Source organism: Sus scrofa, chromosome 4 (genome assembly GCF_054392235.1).
Source record: "Sus scrofa isolate SSC_HxYL_T2T_F1_AM1 chromosome 4, Sscrofa_HxYL_maternal_Yorkshire_Landrace_v2.0, whole genome shotgun sequence".
Lineage (NCBI taxonomy): Eukaryota > Metazoa > Chordata > Mammalia > Artiodactyla > Suidae > Sus > Sus scrofa.
This window is the reverse complement of record NC_139386.1, coordinates 77330131-77350674: the sequence shown is the minus strand read 5'-3', so window position 1 is coordinate 77350674 and position 20544 is coordinate 77330131. Positions and strand designations below refer to the sequence as shown.

At 42.8% G+C, this 20544-nt stretch overlaps 2 long non-coding RNA genes across 3 annotated transcripts in view; one reads left to right on the top strand and one right to left on the bottom strand.

The window, feature by feature from the left end:
* Window positions 1–20544, top strand: part of LOC146403880 (uncharacterized) — a 77437-nt gene that overhangs the window by 27891 nt on the left and 29002 nt on the right. Inside the window, exon 3 of one of the 2 annotated variants that reach the window (XR_014843775.1) lies at window positions 255–2879. The exons of the other annotated variant lie outside the window; for it this stretch is intronic. This is a non-coding gene — a long non-coding RNA (uncharacterized LOC146403880). Of the gene's footprint in view, window positions 1–254; window positions 2880–20544 lie in introns of those variants that run through there. 2 annotated transcript variants of the gene reach the window in all.
* LOC146403879 (uncharacterized) overlaps window positions 2884–20544 on the bottom strand; it is a 59021-nt gene continuing 41360 nt past the window's right edge. Inside the window, exons 4-5 of the long non-coding RNA XR_014843777.1 lie at window positions 13245–13534; window positions 2884–5793 (exon numbers count right to left, since the gene is read on the bottom strand). This is a non-coding gene — a long non-coding RNA (uncharacterized LOC146403879). The remainder of the gene's footprint in view (window positions 5794–13244; window positions 13535–20544) is intronic.

The window sequence follows — 20544 nt, the reverse complement described above, 5'->3', positions numbered from 1 at the left end:
TTTCTAAGCTTGGGTAATAGAGTTTCACTGTGGCCCAGAAGAAACTCCCCACATTCATGCCATTCAGGTGAAGTTTTCCCAAGTTCCCTTTTCCTCTGCAGAACAGCTAGTTGGTTGATGTCGCAGTGTTTAGACTACAGCATTTTGCCAACTCTTGTACCAAATCCTGACAGTTTTATTACCAATTACAAAATTAGAAAACCAAAGGTATACATGGTGCTTTTTTCTAATGTATTTTGTTTAACATGTGATAGTTTCCAGTTTGCTACAGTTCCTGATTTTTACACATGGAGAAGTTATAGGAAGACACATTGGATTACAATTTGCTTCCAAAGGTCCTTTGGTTAAAGGAAAAGTTACAACAGTGGAAATGTACCCAGGGTTCATTTGTGTACCTTCCTTTTTAATCCAACATTGTGGCTTTTGCTGATTTAAGAGAGGGCCAAGTGCCTACAGAAGTTCACTCTCAACAGTCTGGTAATCTTCCAAAGCATTTCTTAAGTCATTAATAACAGTGCCTGGATTGTGCTTTAGAGGAACTGAGCGAGGCTTAGACAACAATGATATTATTTCATTTCCAAAAGCACTTGACAGATTGGAAAGCTTTATTAATTAATGCATTTAGAAATAGTATTAATTTTAACGCACTACAAAAGGAAGTGCAGAGGGATAAAGCAACCACAGATATGTATGTGCTCAGTGCCCTCTGTGAGTCATATGCTCCTCAAATGATTTGAACACTGGATACAATGGCTCTCAAGATACTTCTAGAACAACCACCCTTCCTGAAGTTTACAGTCTTGCTGAAGGATCGGGTGGGGTGGGGAACAGAACAATGAAGCCCTCAGTGGGGAGGGTCTGTGTTAAGTGTCGACATCCAAAAAGTCAAGGTCTGCATAAGCTGTGTGCATAGCAGGGAGGGGGAGGGAAGGGGAGGAAAAGGGAGGCAGTCCTGGCGTAAGCTTGTGACGGGAGAAGGAGACACGCTTGGACTAAAGAGATTTTGCAAACACAACTGATGTGATGAATTCCGCGTGCCATGAGTGATCTTAGCAAGGAGAGACTGCTCCCAGTCATGGCCATCAGAGAAAGCGTCAAGGCAGTGATGTTTGAACTAGACATTCAAGAATGTATGGGATACAAGCAAGCCAGGGTGACTGGAGGATCTCCAACAGAGCAAAACTTGGAAGCAGCTGGACACAGGGGGAATGTAGGGCACAGCAAGCAGCACAGTGAGAGCGCTGAGAGCGGGCTGAAAGGCAGAACTGGCGAGGTGGGTATACAGGATTTTCAGAAGGGTATTGGAACCCCAGGAAATGCAAAGTTGGGCCTTCCCTAAAGCAGAAATGTAAATTCTTAATATGCCTTTGCTCCATCAATTCAATATGAGAAACTGATTATTTTGCTTCCGAAATCTCTAAAAGAGGAATCCCAAAGGCACAGTTAGTCTTTGGAAAATGCCTGAAGCAACGCCTGTTGTCTTTCATGTTCCATTTGCCATTGGATTATTTATCAGGCGTTCAGAGAGTCCGCTCTTCTGTCTAGTTGCCTGGGGTGAAGGAATGTAGACGCCTCCCCTGCCATAAACTGACAGGATTACAAGGGATCATTTTCTAGCCCTGAAAACCGGGGAAGCTTTTGTCCTGTGCTCAAGGGACATCACATCCACAGAGGTCACTGTGAGATGCTGTTCTTCTAGAACAATCGAACAGAGAGTTTTCTTGCCCATCGCTTTGGTAAAGTTCAAAATGCAAGGTAGGGCAAAGTTTTACAAATCTTGAAACCCCAAAACAGGTTTATCCCAAATAAGCATCCTTCATATGGATGCCAAAATTCCAGACAATCCCTTAACTGGTTCAAAGATTACTTTTCCCAGTTGAAATTGCTCTGCTGCCAAGAGTGGATTTCTCAAAAGCCAGGCTTTTATATATTTGCCGTCTTTTTTTTTTTTTATTATTTTTAGGGCTGCACCTGTGGCATATGGAGGTTCCCAGGCTAGGGGTCTAATCAAAGCTACAGCTGCCAGCCTACACCACAGCCACAGCAACGCCAGATCTGAGCTGTGTCTGTGACCTACACCACAGCTCACAGCAATGCCAGATCCTTAACCCACTGAGCAAGGCCAGGGGTCAAACCCGCAACCTCATGGTTCCTGGTCAGATTCGTTTCCGCTGTGCCACAACGGGAACTCCTATATTCGCCATCTTGATTTCTTATGTTTTCTCACCATGGAACTGGTGTTTTATATGACCAATGGCTTCTGTGAAAGATCACTTTCATGTTTTCTCTCAGGTACAATTGATCTTTTAAAGTACATGCTATGAGATTTTAGCCCATTATTATGAGATACTCCGAATTGGTGGAAAGTAGTATTAATGCTTTTGAGTTTTTACTACAGTAATAGAGATACACTTGATTTAAAAGATGAGGGAAGCAGAGTTTTAAAGAAGATCAACCTCTTACTCATGGCCTTTGCATGAGCCCTCCACCTTTCCTAGCATGAGATTTCTGTGATGCTGCTTTAGTGCTCTTAAAACTCACTACTCAGCCATCAAAAAGAACGAAATACCAGCATTTTTTACAACATGGATGGACCTAGAAACTATCATGCTAAGTGAAGTCAGCCATACAATGAGACACCAACATCAAATGCTTCCACTGACATGTGGAATCTGAAAAAAGGACAGACGGAACTTCTTTGCAGAACAGATACTGACTCACAGACATTGAAAAACTTATGGTCTCTGGAGGAGACAGTTTGGGGGGTGGGGGGATGTGCTTGAGCTGTGGGATGGCAATCCTGTGAAATCAGATTGTTATGATCATTATATAACTACAGATGTGATAAATTCATTTGAGTAATAAAAAATTAAAAAAAACTTATTTCTTCAACAAATGTTCATTTATTAACTATCTAAAGACAACTCAAAGAATGTTAAGTCAGCTCATATTTCTACTAGGCCTAAAACTGGATCTGTCCAGTTGGGCAGCTCAGCAGGTGAAAAGTTTTAAGAGTTCTAAGTAAGATGGTAATATTTCCAAAGTGAACAATCTCTCAGATTTTTCTAGAAGCTGTTCAAAGAGTGAGTTCCTTTGGAGGACACCGAAGCCAACGAGCAGAAGTGCACCAGGGCAGGTCTCTGGAGAAGATGGAAGCTCTCAGATGTCTTCTCTGAGCCGGCTGTCCAGATGTCCTATGGCAGCAGTAGCTACATGAGTCTTGGCAGGTTGCGTCTTTACACCACCACAGCCACTGCATTCAGTCGGCAGCTGGGTGATTAATAATGAGGCTGGGGCATTCTGTGTGCTCTGTTCTTTAGGAAGAGGATACCCTCTCCCCTGTTAACATGTGACACAAAGGTCATCACACTGTCCATCCATATGCATCTACGATCTTCCAACCTTTTTCCTTCTAGATGCCTGACCAGCTGGCCAAGCCATTCACTATTTCCCATGGTTCTCATGATTTTCTGACTCTGGGCCACTTCTCTTTCATCATAAAGTGGATGACCAGGTGCATTGCCCATTGGGAGGCTTTTCTCTGACCACATCCTACCAAGGCCACCTTGCAGGGAGCGTGCAGCAGAGTGGCCATCCATTCGCAGTTTGCACCCACCTAACAAGCTCACCCTCTACAAGTAGGTGTGGGCTTTTTCTTCCTCTCATGGGGTCCCCTATACAGCCAGGGATATGAGCCACCAGGGGGTCAGAACAAGTTACAGTGCGTTGGCATCTGGACCACTGTTCATGCCGTCTGCTTGGGCTCAGTAATGCTGCTAGGGCTCAATCCTGGACCAACTGTTCGTCTCATACAGGATGGTTGCTGGACCAGCCTTTATGATTTACCAGGTCTGCCCTGCTTATGATGGACAGACCCAGCTGAACGGCTACTGGGTGTAACAGAGCCCAATAACACACCAGGAGATGCTTTCCAAAACGCATGAAATTCTGTGCTGCTCTTAAACAGCTTGACTCCAGAACGCTGGGGGCCAGCTTTGTGATTCTCTGGCTGGGGCTTGCCATGTGTTCCACACAGCTTCTGTTCCCACTGCTGACACCTCCAACACCAGCTGCAGGGACCTTTCCCACTCGGTCGCATTCAGAGCTGCTCAGTAGCTTTTGGTCCACTTCGTGTTGGAACTAGAGCAGTATTCCCAGCTGTGGAATCTGCTGCTTCTACAACCCAAAGAGGCCAAACACACACTGCGAGTCTTTCTTTGTGAAAGATAGGGCAAGGTACATTGCTTTTGAGGTGCTGTCCTGACCACCAGACCCCTAAAAATTTTTACAAATATGGCAGTGCCATACCACTCATCCACTTCCTGAAGTTCCTACCAAATCTCTACATTCCATTGTAAGACTGGCTTTTTTTCAAGGGAAATTCCAGAAACTCTTGTCTCTCCTTCTTGCCATCGGTTGTCACATTGCAGCATACATAAGAATACACTTGAATGCTTGCCCCAATGTGAATTATCAAGCCCTACCCACAGAGAGTCTGATTCCAAATATATCTGTGTGAGGAATCTGCATTTTGAGAAAGTACCTCCCACCCATGCTTCTAAAGGTCTTCGAGCAAGCTGTTCACTTTGCCTCTTGGCCTGCCTTTCTTCTTTTCTTCTCCACCTGTGACCCGCCCTTGCCCATTCTTCAAGACGCAGCTCCCATCAGTATCACCTCTTTTGTGAAGCTCTTCCTTACTCTCCCCAGGCTGGAATTAGTCCATCAGGATGTCACAGTAATTTTCATGCCCCTTTTCATCTCCATAGTTATTTATGTGAAGTCTCATCTTCCCTCAAGGCTATAAACTTCTGAGATTTTTTTCATGTACCTTTTATCTCCAACAGTCATCCCAATGCTAAGTGTGTGGCAGGCACTCACAGTACACTTCTTGGATGGATCAGTGCATGAATCCTGGGGATCAAGGTGTGAAAATTCTGTGAATTGGTTGAGTTCCATGAGATAAAAAGTTAATATATCAACATTTAGTCCTTTCATTTTCTCACCAAGGGAATAGTATATGCTTTCTCCAGAAATCTCATCCTATACTCTTCTTAATCCCTTTATGGAGCTACAAGATAAGACCTTAATCCCTCAAGGACTGACATTTGATCAGCGCTTACAGACTTTTTCTAAACAGAGAACAGCTTTTTACCTATGGTTTTAAAAAAATGGAAATTTTTCTGGGAAGAATTTTCTATGAATTTCCCATCCATTTCAACAGAGCACTTCTTTTGCTAATTAATTATTGATTTGCTTGACCTGACCCATTTTTGCAGTGCTGCGAGTTCGGGTCCCCGTGGATGCTGGTCTTTAATATCAACTCAAGGCAGAATCAAGTTGTTATGTCAGAGGCGGGGGCCTGGTAGTGGCGTGAATGTCCTTTCTAAAGGTGGTGGAAACAGCAGAATGTCAGCGTGGTAACGGAACTTCTTAGAGTGAACGCTCTTGGTGTTGGGAGAGAACAAATCAAAGAAATCAAAACCTCAGAGCAACAGTTGATGGAACTTGAGAAATTAACAGACTTTTTCAGAGACAGCCTAAGAAACAAAGACCCTCCGACCAGAGTCTTGGTCTTCTCGTGTCATACTTATTAGCTTTACCTGGGTTTTAGCTTCTGAACTGTGCTGGGTCAATTCAACAAATCTACAAAGCACATTCTTATTGGTTCCACTCAACTATGTTCCCACATCAATGAAGAACCCTCGTCGCTTGATGCACCCAAAGGGAAGCTCCTGGTACATTGAAATAAAGTCAATAGGAGTTCCTGTCATGGCGCAGGGGAAACGAATCCAGCTAGTATCCATGAGGATGCAGGTTTGATCCCTGGCCTTGCTCAGTGGGGTCAGGGATCCCGTGTTGCTGTGAGCTGTGGTGTAGGTGAAAGACTCAGCTTGGATCCCATGTTGCTGTGGCTGTGGTTATAAGCTGGCAGCTGTTCTTCCAATTCTACCCCTAGCCTGGGAACTTCCATATGCCATGAGTGTGGCCCTGAAAAGCAAATAAAGTCAATAAAACGTAGGTAACAAAATGAAAAAAATAAATATGGAGCTTTTTCTGTATAATATGTAGTTGATAATTCTCCTAAAAGACCCAAAGAAATTATCTTTTTTGAGTTTACTCATCTAAACAAAATTAAAGACAAAAATCATAATGTTCCCCATAGATTCTAATGTATACTATTACCAAAAGGATAAAGTAAAACCTTCTTCTTAATAAAAGCATGTAAAATGATTTAAAAGATATGTACCATGAAATTACACTAGAAAGCTCCTATTTATTTGAATACAGTCTCTTCAATCTTTCTTTGCCATTTATGAGTAAATATTTGTATCTAAAAAGAAATTTGAATTCTAAAAAGAACAGGAGGCACTGAAGTATACAGAGAGGACCAGATACATTTATCTTATCACTTCTAAAACCCTACAGCTTCCGCCAGTGATTAGGAATTGTAGCACATTTTTTCCCCAGTTCGAAAAGAAAATAATGAGCTATACAAACATTTCCAGGATAATCAAGCAGAAATTTGCTGAAACGAACCATGAAAATTTTTTAACAATGCAAGAAAATAGTCAATGATTTTTAATAGCCATCAAATCACTAATAGCTTCTAAATTCTGCTCCTATAATAGTAGGGGGATGGATGGGGTGAATGAAATGATACATGAAAAAGGAGTGACTCGTCCACCAACCAAATGGCTGTTTACAATAACAAATTGTCAGATTAATCAGCAATTCTTGGGCCAAATAAAAACCACTGCATTACTAAGCATATATATTCTTCTATGCTTTCTTCTAGCATTCCTTATCCTCTTCCAACCAAAATAAATACCTTCTGTCTCCATAAACATGTACATTACACATGGAAAAGGCAGTGAAGGGCACGCTGGAAATTAATGACTTTTTGATTAAGGTCCTTGTGAACCTGCTTTAACATCACAGTACTCCTAGGAGGAGTAACATGCGTGGGGAGTGGTCACCATATTGAAAATTTGTCTATCGGATCTTTCTTCTCTGCGACCCAAGCTACAAGAGAGGAAGTGGGATATTCAAGAAGTGGAGGGAGGAACCTCAAAGACAAGCAGCCCACCACACACTTTCTCCAGCCCCGACACCCAGCGCTTGCATTGCTCGCCAGCGCCCAAGAGAGCCTCAGTGCAAGCACAGTTCCAGCAAAATTACCTTTCATTGCCACCACCAGCTACACAGACAAAGGAAGGACCAAATTCTTGTCTTTGTGACAAATCTGGGCATGCATCAATGGAAACCAAGCACAATAAAAGTTTCCTTGGTGAAAAGGATGAAGGCGGTGACTCTCTGCCATCTAATGGGTTCAGGTCCCAAAAAAGAAATTGTTTTTTCCCAAAAAGAAATTTTGACCTGACCTATAAACCAGGGGCTCTGGTCTAATGGATCTAATTCATTTCACCTTATGGGAATTTGTGGTTATTTCTTTATTGCTAGATGCAAACATTACCTATCCTGGACCAAGAATGGAGCCTCAGTTACTCCCTAAGCAGAGGAGACTGATGTGGTGGTGGTGGTTTTCTCTAGACATAACAGCCAAGAGGTAGCCAATGATATCGTACATGGATGACACAGTGACTGGCTTTCCAAGAGATGAAAATAGATTCGCACAGCTGTAGATACAGACTTTCTGTACTAAATAACTCTATTTCATCACCATGGAGAACTTACCCAGTGGAGCTCTACCCTGCAGCAACTACACCTGCAAAAGTTGCTTTATTTTCAAGTGTTCCAAGCTCTAGATGAGTATTATTTGGGAATGTGGCCAGTGAAAGGAGAGGTGGCAGGTTCTGAGTATAAAGTGTTCAAAAGTCATGACCCCATTATAACAGCTATTCCAGGCAAGTTCAAGTATACACCCTAGGTCAGGATAGTCTATAACTTGCTGTGAGGACCAAAAAAAAAAAAAAAAAAAAAAAAAATGGGCCCTTTATGACAGCTGCTAAACAAAGACTCTCATACACACATTCCATCTGGTTCCAGCTTGTCCATATCTTTCTGCCATCAATACTTTGAAGATTTAAAAGGTAATGATTTTTACTCCAAAACATTACCCTTGAAGTTTATTTCTCTAAGCCTCACCCTGCCTGTCCACCATACCACTAATATGTTTGCTGGCATGCAGGAAATTCAGTTAAAAAGTAAAAGACGTTTGGATGCTAACCAATGCTTACACTGCAGCTGGGTGCGAGTCTTTCAAAGGCCTCAAAAATGTGCATATTGTTGATCTACTACTTTCATTTCTAATAATTTTTCCAAAGAAAATAACTAGAGATTTGTGCAAGGATTTAGCTACAAGGGTTCTTATTCAAGAGTTATTTTATAATATAAGAAAATAAGCCAACCACCTGAGCATACAGCTGTATAAAATCTTTAAATAATTTGTGTGCATGTGTATGCATTAGAATATTTTTCTATCATTTAACAGTAATAACTATCTCTAAACAAATAGGAAAATATAGTGTAGCATTCAGTGGAAAGGCTTGGAAGGCAACATTTTGTACCATATAAACCATCAGGGAGAAAAAACTGAAAGAACACACACTCGACTCTAAAAGGAATTATTTATGAGTATTGGAACTAGGAAATGTTTTCTATAGTCTTTTCTCTGCTTTTCTGTATTTTCCAAATAATCTGAAATAAATAGGTATTAGTTTCCTACTCAGAAAAAGTAATTTCCACAACAATAAAGTAAATTGGGGAGCATAGATGTCAGTGGTTGGAAGCTATGAGCTCTTTGAGAACAAAAGTTTGCAGATTAAGGTGTGTGTTGACTTTGTATTGTATTAAACAGAAATACGTGCCATTGCTACGTCTGTGTTCACAAATTCCTGAAGTGGTTAAAGGCAAATACGTTTTTCCAGGATGTTTTGGATGAGTATTTAATGTGGCTGGTGGGTCGAAGCAAACAGCCAAGGAATAAAATGTTAGCCAAGGAGCAATCTGCAGGCAATAACCATTTCCTGCAGGTGCTGTGCTCAGAAATCCTGGGCATGAAAACTAAGGTTGACAATTCCTTTGACCATAGACATGGACTGACTTTCCTTCTGTTCCAACACGCCATGGCCCACACCACCAGGTTCCAGGGACATTCATGCCCTGTGGACTCAGGACAGTGGGTGACATGGCAGCAGAGCCGTCCAGAATACCCAGGGCTGGTCTGTTTCCAAGGGCCAGCACTAATCCCTGCACACCCGTGCAGACAGGAAATGAGACATTTTAAACTCTAAGAGAAAGACAGGTTCCTCAGAATGCAGATGGCTGGAGAAGAACATATAAACAGCAGGAGACTCTGGGAAGAACCAAAGAACCATTTGATTCTTGGTTTTTGGAGCCAGCAGAGCATCAAAGCCTTTGCACCAAATCCCAGCCCCACCACTGACATACAGAGCACCTTCAGACATGTGGCCCAGACCTCAGCTTCCTCGACCACAAACTGGAGATACCGCTTGATTCTCACATTCATGGTAGTTATGTTCTATGAAGTAGCTGCCACACTGAAGTTGCGGGCCTGGAACCATCCACCCTACAAGAAACACAGGATTAGTTTGCTGTGAGTCTCTGGTCACAATACTCTCAGCAACCCATCAGTACCCAACCTTGTTTTATGTATGTTTTGCTTAAAGGCACCTTATTTAATATACATCATTGTTGACTTGTTGACAAACTCTGGGACTTGTGCCTACACGAAACTTCTCTGACGCACCCAGTCTCCCCATGGGGACACATCATGGCCTTCTTGTTCTTAACTATCTTTGTTTGGTTTGTGGGTTTTTGTTTGTTTTTATCCAAAACAAACAGTTTTTTTAATTGAAGTATAGTTTATTTACAATGTTGTGTTAGTTTCAGGTGTACAGCAAAGTGATATATGTACAGCACATATATAATATATACACACACATATACACACACACATATATATTCTTTTTCAGATTCCTTTCCATTGTAGATTACTACAAAGTATAAAATACAGTTCCCTGTGTTCTATAGTAGATCCTGTGGTCTACCTATTTTGTATTTAATAGTGTGTATCTGTTAAACATACTTCTAATTTATCCCTGCACCCCTTTCCTCTTTGGTAACCGTAAGTTTTCTGTCTGTTTGTTGCTGTTTTGTAAATATGCTCCTTTGTATCATGTTTTTAGATTCCACATATAACTGATATCATGTGATATTTGTCTTTCTCTGTCTGACTTACTTCACTTAGTATGATAATCTCTAGATCTATCCATGTTGCTGCAAATGGATTATTTCATTCTTTTTTATGGCTGAGTAATATTCCGTTGTGTATATACCACATCCTCTTTATCCATTCATCTGTGAATTAACATTAAAGAGGTCCATGACTTGACTATTGTAAATAGTGTTGCTATGAACATTGGGGTGCATGTATCTTTTCAAATTAGAGTTTTCATCTGTTTTGGATAGGTGCCCAGGAATGGGATTGCTGGATCAAATGGTAGCTCTGTTTTGTTTTTGTTTTTTTTTTTAAGGAATTTCCATGCTATTAGGAAAACTCGTTAGCACTGTGCTTAGGGGTCATTTTAAACAATGAAATCACCAACACAAAGCACAAAAATGCAAAAACAGCACCACAGGGACCCCCCCCAAAAGGCACTTGTTTACAGTCTGAGGCCGAAACAAAAAGGCAGAGTATGGCCTTGTTGCACCTCGTCTGGGAGCATGTGCAACAAACAAGTCAGGTTTTTGCCTACTCTGTGCAGGTGCCTGTCCACAAATGACCACCAAAGTGTGTCAGGCATCCAGGTAGGGTCACAAGTAAATTTTAGCAAGTAGGTGAATTTGCAAATATAGAAGCTTCAAATTGTAAAGATCAATGACCATAATAGTACCTGCTTCAGCAAGCTGTTGTAGAGATACATGAAGTAGTTCATGCCAGGCATTTAGCGCATATATACCAAGTATGTGCTGGAAGAAAACCCTGCTTTTGTAAAATATTTGAAGCCTCTGTTAAGGTGTTAGGCATATATTATGCATATTCCCACATAGTCTAGAAAGACGATTACAAAAAAACCTACTGTTGACTTTACCTGATAAACCTGTACAATTTTTTTTGCCATGATTTTTTCTGAATGCACTTAAAACAGTTCACACAAGGTATTTATTTTCTGTAGCAGGTTTGATGAGTTATAATTAAAACCTTTGGGAGACCTGGGAGGGGGAGCAAATTAACTGTTTTACCATAAAAACTACCCTGATAGAAATAATTAACCCTTACTCAGGAGGAAATAGGGCTATTTCCTCAATAAAACTCCTCAACAGGACTCAGTAAAGAGTGCTTCGGTGTAAATTTTTTTAAAAAAACATTAGGAACTACCTTGTTTGGCATCTATTTTTACTTCGTTGTGACAGTAAACACAAGGGAGCCTCTTTATTGGGCATGGAAATCCTTGCCAGAGAGTAAATATTTAATGATTATGTAAGGAGCTATAAACACAATTTCCTGAGAGATTTTCTAGGAAGACGGTTACCCACCTGAGCCAAATAGATGGAGAGGGTTTTTAAAAACCAAGCTTCCTTCCAAATGTGACAAGGTGAGCATTTTCTTCTAAATCATTCTTCCCAACTCTCTGCAACCTTTGAAACCTCTCCTCTTTCCAGGTTCGGGTTCAAAACTTTGCCAGCTTTTGCTGTCCTCATCGTCATCATTCTTGTCTGAAATGTTTGTGAAGCAGGAGTTCCTGTTGTGGCTCAGAGGTTAAGAACCCACCTAGTATTCATGATGATGCACATTTGATCCCTGGCCTGGTTCAGTGGGTTTAGGATCTGGTCGCAGATGTGGCTCAGATCCGGCATCGCACAGGCCTGCAGCTGCAGCTCCAATTCAACCCCTAGCCTGGGAACCTCCATATGCCACAGGTGTGGCCCTAAAAAGCAAAACATGAATAAATAAAAATAACCAAAATGTTTGTGAAGCTCTATCTACGGTGTCTATACCATTCCTGTCAAGTAGCTCAACTCCCAGACCGGCTCTTCCTCTGCTCCTGACTCTGTTTACAGGATCCACCTTTCTTGCAGTTGCTCAGGCTCATAACCTTGGTTGCACCTTTTCTTCTTCCTCCTCATTGCCACATGCCAATGCCATCCAATTACTTCATCCTGATGACACTGCATCTGCAGCGTGTGCCACCTACGTGCCCGTCTCTCCATCCCTGGTCCTGTTCCTAGTTGAGTTCCCCAGTCCTTGCTGCTGGAGCCAAGGCAATAGCTTCAGTAGCTTTGTAACACCCTCCACCATCTCCCCCAGACCATCCTCCCCACGGCCACCAAATTCACTTTTGTAAAGGACTGATTGGGTATCACACCCCCGCTCAGAATTCTTCAATGGCTCCCCAGAGCCTGGGAATAAAGGGCTGACTCTCCTTTGCTTAGCAGGGAGCATCTTTGGGGGCCTGTCTGCAATCCTCCTTCACACCCACAGCCCTCGCAGCTGCCGTCCGTGAAGCCTGGGTCGAGCCAAAGCTTCTCTCCTGGCACCCAGCAATCCCGACCCTGGACCCCTCCCACGACCTTCCTCCCACTCACATTTTCCTCTCTGCCAGCTCTCAGGGGCTCCATGGCTAAAGTCATCTCAGGCTCAACTCAGATGCCACTTCCTCCCTGACACCGCTCTGATTTCAGGCCACCACTGTCACCCTGCCCCCAAGGGCACAGCACAAGCTCTGAACCAGGCGACAGCCTTGCTTTGTGTGATTCAGGTATTTCAGTGCCAGAGTCTTCAACTCTGTGGAGAGTTTTGTCTACCCTTTGGGAGGAAATGGGAACTGAAACATTCAAAAGGAATGAAATCGGAGGTGGAAAAATACCAAATGTATCCCAGGAGTGTGGCAGGGAGGAGGAAAACAGAGGGCCTTTTATTGAGTAATCACTTCCAAATCTCTACGTTTTTTTCCTCTAGGCAATCATTTTCTGGAAGAGAACTGAAGAACGATGCCTATCTTTTTTCTTTCTTTCTTTTTTTTTTTTTTTTTAGGGCCACACCCACAGCATATGAAGGTTCCCAGGACAGGAGTCAAACCAGAGCTACCACTGCCGGCCTACACCACAGCCACAGCAACACCAGATCTGAGCCACATCTGCGACCTATACCACAGCTCACAGCAACACCAGATCCTTAACCCACTGAGCGTGGCCAGGAATCGAATCTGCATCCTCGTGGATGCTAGTCAGACTCGTTTCCCCTGAGTCACGACGGGAACTCCGTAAAAGGCCTAATCATTTATCCATAGGCAGGGAATTATCCTCCTCCACTATTTTAGATAAAATGGGGAAGGCCATTTGGGCTCTGAAAACATCCCAGTTACCAGCAGCAGGGTTTCTGATGAGAGGGTTCCTGAGGAAGGACCTGGTGAGCAAAGAGGTCATCTTGTTCCAGGAGGGAACCGGCTCCTTGGCTGCAGGATGCGGACCTGCAGTGCTTCAAGACAGCACGGTCCCGTGCGGATGAAGACCTGACGGCCCAGGTGCAGCCTTGAGGGTAACTGGTTCCCTGTAAAAGGCCAAGGTGAGGAAAGAATTTTTAAAAATTTTTTATTATAGTCGATTTACAATGTTCCTTCAGTTTCTGTTGTACAGCAAAGTGACCCAGTCAGTTGCCCATTCTTTTTTTCTCATACTATCTTCCATCATGCCCCACCCCTAAAGACTGGACATGGTTCCCTGTGCTGCACAGTAGGACCCCACTGCTTATTCATTCTGAATGTCATGGTTTGCATCTACCAAGCCCAAACTCCCCATCCATCCCACTCCCTCCCCCTGCCCCCCCCAAAAAATGAGAGAATTTACGACCCTAACCCCCACCAATGATGGTATTAATAGATACAGCCTTGGGGAGGGGCTTAGGTCCTGAAGGCAGAGCCCTCAGAATGGGATTAATGCCTTTTTTTTTTCTGGCCCCCCTGAGGCATATGGAGTTCCCAGGGCAAGAGATGGGATCAGGTCAGATCCTGGCTGCAGTTTCCATCTACACCACAGCTGCTGCAATGCCAGATCCTTTAACCCACTGTGCCAGGCTGGGGATGGGAACCTGCATCCTGGAGCTGCAGAGACACCGCAATCCCATTGTGCCACAGCAGGAACTCCATTAATGCCTTATTTAACAGGGCTCCAGAGAGTTCCTATCCTTTCCATTGTGTGAGGACACAACCAGAAGGCCTGGCCGTGAGCCAGGAAGGGGCCTTTGTGAGACCGTGCTGGCCCCTCCATCTCAGACCTCCTCCAGAACTAAATAAATGTGGTTCATAACAGCCCAAATGGACCAAGACATAGTCTTACCTATTTTGGGCCAATGATTTCAGGAAAGAACCATGTTCAGATATAGAACAAACTATAAAAGGGAAATTTTTTTATTTGTACCACTTATTAGGTTACAAAGATTCATTCTGCACACTGTTCTAAAATATCTCCTGGGGAGTTCCCGTCGTGGCGCAGTGGTTAACGAATCCGACTGGGAACCATGAGGTCGCGGGTTCGGTCCCTGCCCTTGCTCAGTGGGTTAACGATCCGGCGTTGCCGTGAGCTGTGGTGTAGGTTACAGACGCGGCTCAGATCCCGCGTTGCTGTGGCTCTGGCGTAGGCTGGTGGCTACAGCTCCGATTGGACCCCTAGCCTGGGAACCTCCATATGCCGCGGGAGCGGCCCAAAGAAATAGCAAAAAGACAAAAAAAAAAATAAATAAATAAAATATCTCCTGGATTTGGCTGTATGGCAGTGTTCATTATTCAGGGGTGGTGGGATCAGTTTATTTTTTTGTTTGTTTTTGTCTGGCTGTAGTTTTTCATGTTTTTATAACAAACAATGTTAGCCTCTAGGACAATGGTTCTCAATTCTAGATGCACCCTATAAGGGTTTTAAAAAATTGCTGGCCTGCCCCCAGCAATCTGGTTAGTCTGTGGTAAGACTCCACTGTCGGTATTTTTTATTTTTGGCCGCTCCTGCAGCATGCAGACGTTCCGAAGTCAGGGATCAAACCCATGCCACGGCGCTATCCAGAGCCACAACAATGACAATGCCAGATCCTTAACCCTCTGAGCCACCAGGCAACTCCTGGCTGTCTGTATTTTTTTAGTTCTTCCAGTGAGCCTGCTGGGTTGAGGACATGGACCCTCTCCTCTGCAGCCCACCTCCTTCACTCTATCCTAGGAAGGAAGATTTTTGAGATGGAGTCAGGAAGTTGACATGAGCCCATAAGGAGAAACTCTGCTCCCTCCTCTTTTTCCTCTGGCTGGTGGGATGGGATCTTGCTCCAGTGAAAGGCAAGTTCCCAGCTTACGTGTGTGCAGTGGTGCCCAGGTATATGCAGGGCAAACAGGCCTTGGTTCCAGCACAGTCCCACACCCAGCCTGAGAGAAGCCTTGGCTTCCAGGAGACCCAGTCCAGATCTGGCTCTTCTGCATGGGTTCTTGGGGCTGGAGCCCAACTAAAGAGAATGTCTTTCTCTACAACTTGCTATGACCATTATTGCCTGGGATTCAATAACTCTCCCCCAGACTTAGCTGGGTCAACAGAGGATTCAGGAATCTATGCCCCTTAATCAAATACCATTGAGTATCACCCTGTGAAACCTTGACTGTTCACAAACATGTCTTGTTTTTGTAATAAAATAATTTCAGGAGTTCCTATGGTGGAGCAGCAGTAATGAACCCAAACGGTGTCATGAGGACTCGGGTTTGATCCCTGGCCTTTCTCAGTGGGTTAAGGATCCAGCCTTGCCATGTAAGCTGTGGTGTAGGTCAAAGATGCAGCTCCAGTCTGGTGTTGGTGTGGCTGTGGCATAGGCCGGCAGCTACAGCTCCAATCCAACCCCTAGCCTGGGAACTCCCATATGCCACAGGTGTGGCCCTAAAAAGACAAAAAATAAGAATAATAATTTCAAAGTAAAAGAAAACTACTGCTCATTTGGTGAATGAGGATGAGCACAGCTCATTTCTGTTACCCAGCAAATAATCCAGGAGAAACCTGCCATTCCCTGGCCGTTGTTGAGCCTGTGGTTCACTGGGCAGTGTTTCTACATGAGACTTAATGAAGACGGCATCGGAAAGAAAGTGACGGAGGAATAAAGAGAAGTTTCTGTGATGTTGGTAGAACCTGTGTTAATGAACCAAAAAGCATAAAGGATGAAATAAAAGGAGTGGAGGAAAACATGCTTTAGTCACGAGATGATTAAAATGTGGAGAGGGAGTTCTTCCCTTGAGTAAATATTGCACAGAACCCGCCGGGCCCTGAGCTGCCAAATGACCCAATGGAAAAGAACCTGTTGCTTAAACACGAAGCCCAAAACTGCCTACTGCTGTTTCAATACTAAAGGGCCAACGTACTATCACAAAATCTAAAGGGGTCTGTGAATTTTCTGTTTGGCTAGAATTTTGAGAAGCCGAAATAACTTAAAATGAGTGGCCCATCAGCCAAAGTGGGGAATTTTCATGCGTTCTGAATGTCCAATGAATATTCCTGACTTGTATGTGTAGTGCTTCCATGACTTATTTCATTTACATTTTTTTGTTTCTTTTTTTGTTTTATAGAGCCACACCCACAGCATATGCAAGTTCCCAGGCTAGGGGGTTGAATCAGAGCTACTGATGCTGGCCTACACCACAGCCATAGCAACCCTAGATCTGAGTCGTGTCTGAGAACTACACCACAGCTCACGGCAACACTGGATCCTTAACCGAGGCCAGGGATCGAACCCACAACCTCAAGATTCCTAGTCATATTCGTTTCCGCTGTGCGACGACGGGAACTCCACATTTACGTTTTTAGGATCGACCTGTTTTCCTCCACATAATTTCTCAGAAATCCTTTAGATTTTTTAAGTTCAGTAATAGTAATGAAAATAATGTAACCATTAAATAAACATTAGTATAAATAGCACCATCCTAAGTACTTACAGATATTACTTCATCTATTCTTACAACTGCTGTGAAGTAGGTGTTACTAACTCCATCCTGAAGATGAAACTTAGAGAAGCTTAAATCACTTGTCTACAGTCAAATGTTAGTTACATAACCAGGAGTTCCCGCTGTGGCACAGTGGGTTAAGAACCAGACTGCAGTGGCTCAGATCACCATGGAAGTGAGAGTTCCATTCTTGTTGCTGCAGTTGCAGCTCACATTCTGTCCTTGGACAGGAATCTTCCATATTCTGTGGGTGTGGCCACAAATATAAAAAAAATAAAAACTAAAAATAATAAAAAATTAGTAACATATCCAGACCTATGCACCTCTAGTAAACTATATTAATATTAATCCTACTTATTAATTGCAGCACCCAGAGCATTTTCGATGAATTAAGTTAATGAATGCAATCTTCTCCATCATATTGGAATCATAATCTCCAGAAAAACTGGAAGGAAACTCAAAGAGTTCTGAATAACAGAGTATTAGCAAAATCATTTCAATTGTTTTTGAAAATTGAGAACCAAAGACAGGGAGTTCCCCGGTGGCCTTAGTTGTTAAGGATTCGGCATTGTCACTGCTGTACCTCAAGTTTGATCTTTGGCCTGAAAACTTCCACGTCCCACTGACTCGGACCAAAAAAAACCCTGAGAACCAAAGAGAAAAAAATAACTTTCTCCAAGGTCACACACAAAATGATGAAATGATGTGTGTGAGAGAATATACACATATTAATTTTCCCAACAATCTGATCAGATAAATACTAATATCCCCATTTTAAAGGCTCCAGAAGAGTTGAATAAACTTGTCCAAGGTCACAGAACTATTACGTGTGGGAGTTTGAATTCAAATCTACAATTACCTAACTTGAATGCCTGCATTTTTTAACTGCTCTGCTGTAATGTCTCCCAAATAGTCAACTCCAGAGCAAGTATTTGGGTCAGAGGAAAGATAGGTAATCTTACTACAAAAATGGAGTTTTGTGTATAGAAAGGTGAAACATTTAGGGAGCAGCATTTCCCTTTTTTACACTGGAGCACACAGAGGAGCCCCATGGACTTGACAGGGTTATGCTCTGAGGTTTGCCCAAGTCAACAGCCCCCCCCCAAGGATGGTCCCGAGATCAGATGAATCAGAGAGATGGGGAAGATGGAGAGGAAGAAACTCTTTACTCAACAGATTTCATCATCAGCGCCCAAGAGCTAAGAGTCCAAGTTTAAAGTTGTAATAAGCACATTAAAATGAGGAGGCAGAAACTCCGAGCAACTGCAGACTCTCCCCCTCCATCTGCATCTAGAAGGAAAAGACCTGGAGAGGCTGAGAGATAACAATGCTGCTGTCTGGCATTGTTATTGTTATTTGGTTGGTTTTCGTATTATTTTTAAAACTCTGTATATGATGAGAAAAGTGGTGATTAACTACAGACAAAATGGAAAACATGATGTTCTTCCTCAATTTCTCTTTTAAAAAAACAGCTTCTGTCCCAAGCGAGGTTTTGGCACAATTCTTTGAAGATTACTGTGAAAGCCCTCGAGAAGCCTAGATCAGAGGAAGCAGACTTTTTTGTCAACCCCCGAATATCTGAATTCCAACAATGAACAATTCGGATATGAATTCAAAGGAAGTTTATAATGTTGAGAGAAAATAGTTCTGCAATAATGCAAGGGAGCCCTGAAAACCTGCTTCCCGAGGGATTTATCTCCCTTTTTGTGCAAAGTTAAATGAGAAGTTGATGAAAGTCTATGGCTTAGAACACCGAAAAAAAAATTCAGGCTTGACAGTTCTTCCCATTTCCTTCTAAACTAAATTAGCTACTTTTTGGGTGCATTTTTTTTTTTTTTTAAGAAACCATAGTTGCATATAGTAAAAACAGAGACTGTAGGCAGTTGTTTTCCATACTGGCCTGGTGACTTTCTTATCTATTTATTTTCAGTCACTGCTCTAAATTTAGACATTCCATCCAACTTCACTAGATTGCAAATTCTCCTAGATACAAGAGTAAAAATATGGTAAAACTTGTCCCTGATTCAAAATCCTCTTTAAAAAGGTTTGTTACATATACCCAGTCATTTGGTAAGTAGAAATGAAAGTTAATTTCCACTGCCTGCAAAATATGATGTAGCACCCCAAAAATGAAACTGTAACTAACTGGACTCTTGAATTCACTTGAAAATGTTGCAGACAGCCTATTTCGATTCTCCATTACCCCCTCTCAAGGCTAAATCAATATAATATCTTTTTGGAGTTCCCATTGTGGTTCAGTGGCAACGAACCTGACTAGTATCCATGAGGACGCAAATTCAATACCTGGCCCTACCTAGTGGGTTAAGAATCCAGCATTGCCGTGAGCTGTGGTGTAGGTCCAAGATGCAGCTCAGATCTGGTGTTGCCATGGCTGTGGTGTAGACTGGCAGCTGCAGCTCCGATGGACCCCTAGGCTGAGAACTTCCATGTGCTGCTGGTAGGACCTTAAATAATAATAATAATAATAATATCTTTTTTTTTTGTCTTTTTTGCCATTTTTTTGGGCCGCTCCTGAGGCATATGGAGGTTCCCAGGCTAGGGATCTAATTGGAGCTGCAGCTACCGGCCTACGCCAGAGCCACAGCAGCACAGGATCCGAGCCGCGTCTGCGACTTACACCACGGCTCACGACAATGCCAGATCGTTAACCCACTGAGCAAGGGCAGGGATCGAACCCACAACCTCATGGTTCCTGGTCGGATTCGTTAACCACTGCGCCACGACGGGAACTCCATATCTTCGTTTTGATACTAAGTACAGAAAAGAAAAAAAAGGACTTATTTATTTGGGTGTTTAGACAAAGGGACAGAGAGTTGCCCTTCCGCTTATCTCCTAATACTGGTCTTCAAATGAAAGTTTCATGACCTGAGATTTCTTCTTCAATACAGATAGGACTGAAAATAACTGAGAAGTTATGATTGTTTGTTCTCTCATCTTGAATTTGTACCTGACCAGGGAGATACCATTTCTTGACTTTAATTTGGGTGAAGTTTTAGTGCCTAATTGAGTCTCAGACGGAAGGTGAGAAAGTCAGATGTGAAAGAAACAAGCCCCACCTCCTGGCTGCCATTCTAAATCTTCTTATAGTGCACCCCCCCCCATATCCTCTGCCACCCTCAAACCCCAGCCCATCAGAGAAAGAGTAGCTTTCTAGTCCACTCGTCTTTGTCCTCAAAGGCAGAAAGCTTTCCAGTACACTTGGAAAGAAAAGATTTGGCAATAGTGGAAATCAAAATATTTCTCTAGCCAGCACAGAATTATCTATAACCCATTGTATCCTTCCAAGCCAATGTGCACTCGCTTAATAAGCCCTGTGCTTCTCTTTCTCATTGAGGGGAGAAAATATAGTAGTATTTTATACTGGAAAATCTGCATACACCGTCTAACAGTTGCTGCATCTTTTTCTTCCCAGCACCAAGCCTAGATCATTATTAACGGAACTTCTACATCTACTTATCAATAACATTTGCAAGTACGTCGTGATCCCCAGTTTATTCATCAATAGATAATTCAAAGTATAGCTTCGATGTACCCACTACATTTTGTATTTATAAATGTTTATACAGTGTTTGATTTGTCCCCA